This window comes from Bidens hawaiensis, unplaced genomic scaffold (assembly GCF_021521415.1).
Source record: "Bidens hawaiensis isolate Kalapana, Puna unplaced genomic scaffold, B.hawaiensis_p1.1 tig00011733_1, whole genome shotgun sequence".
NCBI lineage: Eukaryota > Viridiplantae > Streptophyta > Magnoliopsida > Asterales > Asteraceae > Bidens > Bidens hawaiensis.
In genome coordinates, this window is record NW_027491929.1 from 792000 (window position 1) to 798170 (window position 6171).

General features: G+C 40.2%; 1 pseudogene; it reads left to right on the plus strand.

Moving 5' to 3' along the window:
• The first annotated feature begins 2423 nt into the window (after positions 1-2423).
• Positions 2424-3835, plus strand: LOC143538834 (E3 ubiquitin-protein ligase PUB23 pseudogene; annotated as a pseudogene).
• Positions 3836-6171: the final 2336 nt, after the last annotated feature.

Here is a 6171-nt window from a genome sequence, read left to right on the forward strand (position 1 = left end):
TGCAGGGAATCCAAACCAAGAAGGATCTTCTGGGCAATGCTTGCGGAAACGGGAATAACATCCCCGCATGACGGGAACGTCGAGAACTATATTGTTTGAAACTCCAAGATGGAATTGGTGGTTTTAGCATAATTGATCACTATGTTGAAAACTACCAAGACCCCATGGAGAATCCACACAAATGGGACTCAACGCTCCTGATGTGCGAGGAGGTTACAAACCTACCCGCTTCATACCCAAAGACCAAGCAGAAAAGTCGGGAATTTCTGCGTGACATCGGGAAAACCGCGGGAAGAATCACCACGGGAAACCTAAAAACTAAACCCTTTTCAAAAACCCTTAGCTAAGTCCAAAAGTTCACCTCACTTATTAATAATTCATGAGAAGAATATTGGACTGGGGGGACTTGAAGAGGTAGGTCCCAGCAGAGCCCAGTTGGACCCGCAAGACTCACCTAAAACAAGGACGTCTGCGCAGTGACCAACTGCTCCAGCAGGACCCACCATGCTCAAAGAACCTTACGCGCAGTACGCCAGCTGTATCCGCAGGGAAAGCCTCCCAATGGTGAAGTACCCCGCCTGTTCCCGCAGCTGCGGATACAAGCCATCAGGGAAGGCTACCCGCACTAACAGCAAGGCTACACGCACAAGGTGTTAGCTACTTCAGTAGTCACATGAAGGAATGAGCAAGGCGGGAATGCTCCCGCCCAAGTGAGCCAGTCCGTATGCTTCTGGAAGGTCTTTCGTACTATACCTACTAAGGTATGGGCGGAACAGACAAATTGACCAGAGCAGCCCATGAACCAATCACAGGGTGACAGCTCACCGACAACAATACGAGGAGGAGCACCCTCTAGTACTGTTTGTCACTATTAGCCGCTGCCTACTCACCAACCCTTACGAGGGGACGTGCGCAGCCTACAGTTGGTGGAACAGTGCGTAGCCGGCAGTAAAGGAACAGTATACAGCCGACCTTATTACTGTTGGCCGTAACCTATCCACCAACCAGCATGGCCTGTGCATAGTCCACTGTTGGTAGAACAGGAATACTATTCAGCCGGCTGTACCTGCTTGGAAACCTACCCTCGGCTATAAATACTCCAACACCTTGGAATGGTAAGGACATCATCTGATATCTCAATCTTATCTAGCAATCTCTTAATATACACTTGTATTCAGAGCAATCTAGTCTGATTCTCACGCCGGAGGGTGGTCACAAGGAGGAACCCCCCCTTCTCAGTGACGAGCTTACGGTGTCTGTTTTGCAGGTCCCCTGAAGAACAACCTTCTCTGCTGGACCTCATCCGTGGGAAACATTACTTAACCCCCAGATTATCTATAATCTGTCCAGGGTTCTCTTAGTGTTTCTTCATTATCTTGGATTAATTGAAAGGATGAAAGAGCTAACTGTATCAAAAAGAATGGGGGTTTTAGGTTTTCAAACTATAGAGAACACAAGCAGGTGTCTCGAAGATTGTGAAAAGAACAAGGCCAACGAGGGCTTTGGTAATTGTTAATTTGTTTGTGCTTTTGTATTTCAGTGAAGAAAAAAAGAATTGTAATTTTTAAAAGTTAACAAATGTGCATTCTATGAGAAAATCAATAAGAAGTAAGAGCATTCACAACAACAAATATTTACAAGCTCTTAAAGTCAGATTCAAATAAGATTACCAAGTTTTCTCAAAGATGTCAATTTTTACAAACTTTAATCCAAACTTCATTCCCCACATCAATGATTGTCCGTCTAGTCAATGATCTCTAATTCAATTGGTTAGAGTGAGACACTTAAATACTTTAATTTAAAATGATGATATCTTAGATTCAAGTCTTATTTGAGGGAAAAAAAATTGGAAGCTCAAGTTGAATTAAAGGTTTTCTTATCTATTGATGAGTTTCCTTTTAGGGGTAGAATGAAGATGATCGGGTGGTATAGTGGCCCACCAGTGATCCGAATTGACCGTTCAAAAAAATGATTGTTTGTTTCAACTAGATCCGTACATCTGCTTGTGCTACGTGTTGTACGTGCTCTAAGAAGTAAAACATAAAATTTAGAAAATAGAAACATATATAAAATTTTAACAATATTACGATTTTAAATTGTTTCTATTTTATAAAATTTTAACAAAATAGAAACATATATAAAATTTCCATCACTGATTGCCGACAAAAGTCTCTTCAAACCACTTGCATGTTATGGCAGCTACTAGTGAAGTGTCTTTCTCGAGCCAGCCAAATCCTATTCAAAAGTCAAACATCCTCCTTCCCTTGGACCAAATTTAATCTTACTTTTATTAGTGCTGACTTTTGTCCAAACGTGACCCACTTTGCTCATAAACCCTATTTACAATTACAACTACTTCACCAAAAGCACCCAACTTGCTTCCATATATTCATTTCAAAGCACCCAACTTACTTTTAATATTGTGTACACTATAATGGATACTTCTGAAACAAAGGGAATAGAAATCCCATCATATTTTGTTTGTCCAATCTCTTTAGAGATCATGAAAGATCCTGTAACACTTTCTACAGGTATCACATATGACCGTGAATCCATAGAGAAATGGCTGTGCACCAAAAACATCCACACTTGCCCCGTAACCAGGCGATCCCTTACCGAAATTGAGCTCATCCCTAACCACACCCTTTGCCGATCTATCCAATCTTGGTGCACCATCAATGCGTCATTCGGGATCAAAAGATTCCCCACCCCGCAGCCTCCGGTGTTAAAATCACAAATCTTGAACCTTCTTCAAGATTCAACGTGTCCTGCTTTGCAGATGAAGAGTTTAAAGGAACTAAAAACTATTGTCATTGAAAGTGATATGAATAAACGATCAGTGGAGGCAGTTGGAGCCGCGGATTACTTAGCTTATATTATAACAATGATCTCATCATCACCGGCAACAGAAGAAGCTTCAGATGAAGCCATCAGCATCCTTTACCACCTCCGTTTGTCCCATACCGGCCTTAAGTCATTGTTTGGAAAGACCGGTGAGTTTGCAGAAGCGTTGGCTCACATGATGCAACGCTCCAACAATTACGAGTCACGGACACATGCCATGTTATTGCTCAAGTCCATGGTTGAGGTGACGGAGCCCATCCAAGTGACATGCTTAAAGCTTCAGTTCTTCATTGACCTTACACATATATTGGTTAACCAAATTGTTTCCCAAAAAGCTACAAAAGCTGCACTGAAAATATTCATCATAGTTTGTCCCGTGGGGAGGAATAAGACGAAGGCGGTGGAGGCTGGAGTGGTTCCGGTATTGATCGATACCCTTTTGGACTGTGACCACAAAAGGATATCAGAGCTTGTGCTAATGGTGTTAGACCACCTATGCATGTGTGCGGATGGTCGAGCGGAGCTGCTGAAACACGGTGCGGGTTTAGCGGTGGTTTCCAAGAGAATCTTTCGGGTGTCGCAGGCAGCAAGCGAGCGGGCAGTGAGGATACTACACTCGGTAGCGAAGTTTTCCGGGAATACGAGTGTGGTACAGGAGATGTTGAAGTTGGGGATTGTAGAGAATCTATGTTTTTTGGTACAAGTGGATAATTTTGGGAGTAAGAGTAGTGAGAAAGCTAGGGAGATTCTTAAGATGCATGCTAGGGTTTGGAAGAATTCTTCTTGTATACCACATAATTTGGTTACATCATATCCATCTTAATATGGAGATGTATCAACTATCAAGAGTGTTCAATTGTACAAAACAATTGGTAAAAAAAAGTATATGTTGTTCAATGATTTTGTACTAGCAAGTAGATATATTAGAGTGTTTCAATTAACTCTACATAGAGGTCCGCTAAACGCACAAACAAACACGTAAGAAAGCAGTGTGGTTCGTTTAGACTGACTTATATCTACGAACAGAAACTAAGGTTTCTTTTAATTAGGTGATACGAAAGATTATTAGTACACTAGTACACAACGAGATAAATATATAGGTAAAACCAAATTAAGTTTATAGCAAAAGTTAAATAACAAGTTAACCAAACTGGCCCCATTAAAGGTAGGTTCAGCCGAGCCCTACTGCTCGATTTGGCACAAGTGGTCCATAGCCTATATATACCATAACATTCTCCCACTTCGAGCCTAATTTCGTGGCACTTTCAACTACGTTCCACTTCTACTTCTGTAAGCATCAGCTTGATCTCCAAGCTCTTGCCATCGTCTTCTCAACATATTTCTAAAGGACCACTGAAGCTAAAGCTTCAGCTTCTCCAGCATCACTAACTTGAAGAACGTGTCAGCTGGATTCACTAACTTGAAGAGCGTGTCAGCCGGATTCTTTCACACCTGTAATATTCTCTACTTTGATGGTGCCATCACTGATTAATCCTCTTATAAAGTGATATCTCATCCCAATGAACTTTGTCTTCATGTGATACACTGGATTCTTTGCAAGTTTCAATGCACTCTAATTTCTATAGAATAATGAGAAATCAGCTTGGCATTCATCTAACGGTTGTTGCTCCCACTTTAAAGATAGTACGAAAATTAATTGAGTTCAATGTCGGTGATATCGTGATGCTTAAAATATCTTCGTGGAAATGGAGAATTCGGTTTTGGAAGGGAGGGTGTAAATCCCGGATCTGGTGGTTCGGGACTATTTTCGGTCACGAGAGAGGGAGACAGTTCGGTTGTGAGCCAACAAATCAAACGATCAAATGATATAAATGATAAGAACAACAAATATATGATTCAAGTAAACGACTTTTATCATAACAAAGATTACATAACTTTGTCCAACCTCAAAGAAGCCCTGCCAAGTGTCATATCCTCAAATTTCGACTAATTGGGTTTTACCCTGAGGTGTGTGACATACAAGGATGCAGCCACGTGTCATACTAAACAACATTTAATAATGAAAGTTTTTCATTTAATATTACTCATTAATAATGAGAAAAAACGTATACAATGTAATTTGCATTTGTAGAAGCGTAAAATACATATAAGTTCAAAAAACATGAATGCCGAACTAGGAGCCCAAACATTTCATTTCATGAACCCAAAAAGACATGCTGAAATAGTCCTGATGTACACCTTATTGACCTGAGAAAGACATGCTGAAAAGTGTCAACATAACGGTTGGTTAGCTCACGAGTTTGTTGGTAAATAAAAGTTCAAGTATCAACAATGCAATCAAAGTATATCAGTAGATTCCCCATCCAAGTACTTGCTACAAATAGCGTTCGAACCCGAACCTAACTATTGTGTATGTTGTTGCCTTTCCGCTACGTCTTACCGAAACAATGGCAATGTGTATGGACAATTCATCCCCATTTTATGACCTCCAGTCATGCTAGTGCGACCATCCCGGGCGGGGTTTGTCAGGCCTAGTAGTACTACTAAAATTTCCTTGCTATATCCCATATACTAACGGACTGAGAATGTAAGGACTTTCAAGTTTGATAATTTATGCAGTGTGGTACGCATGTGATATACAGTATTACAAGGTCTGAAAGAAAAGGTTTGTATGCATGCTTTCTCCTTCAAAAGGAAAAGTATATAAAAGAGAGGAGTCGTGAAACTCACCTTAGAGTTACGTGCCAGAGGAAAATAGCAAGTATGAACTAGGTGTCCCACTAATGGTTACCTATTACAAGTTAAGCTATAAGTGCGTGCTCATGTAACTTGACAAAACCCAAGTGTCCGATAATCTAATCGTTTTAAGTTCACGTAATGACTAAAAATGCAACAAGTTTTACCCGATGACCCGTTGGTGATTAGATTAATGTCATGAGTGAAATAAAGTTCTAACATAATTCATACATCAAGTATTGATCAAATAAACAAGCATCACATCACATAAGATGTATACAGATTCTGAACTTGTAGGGCATATTTTTACATGCAAAGACGTATTTTATTAACTAATCAAATCATAGATTAGTTATGATACATTTACCAAAGTAACCTATATGCTTTAGGTTTCTCAAACTATTTTTTTATAATTTTCCAATGTGCACAAAAATCCAGCTATCATAGAAAGGTACATGCAGCTACAGCAGTGCGCAACAAAAAGTTTCAAGTTGGTTAAACTACAAAACTCAATCAATTCAAGAAAGGCAAATTGGGTTAGATTCCTAACTCAAAGTATGAAATTCTAGAAGTGGAACCAACTCACTTGGACTTGTCAATAAGAAGTTATGACGCCGGGAATCAAGGTCA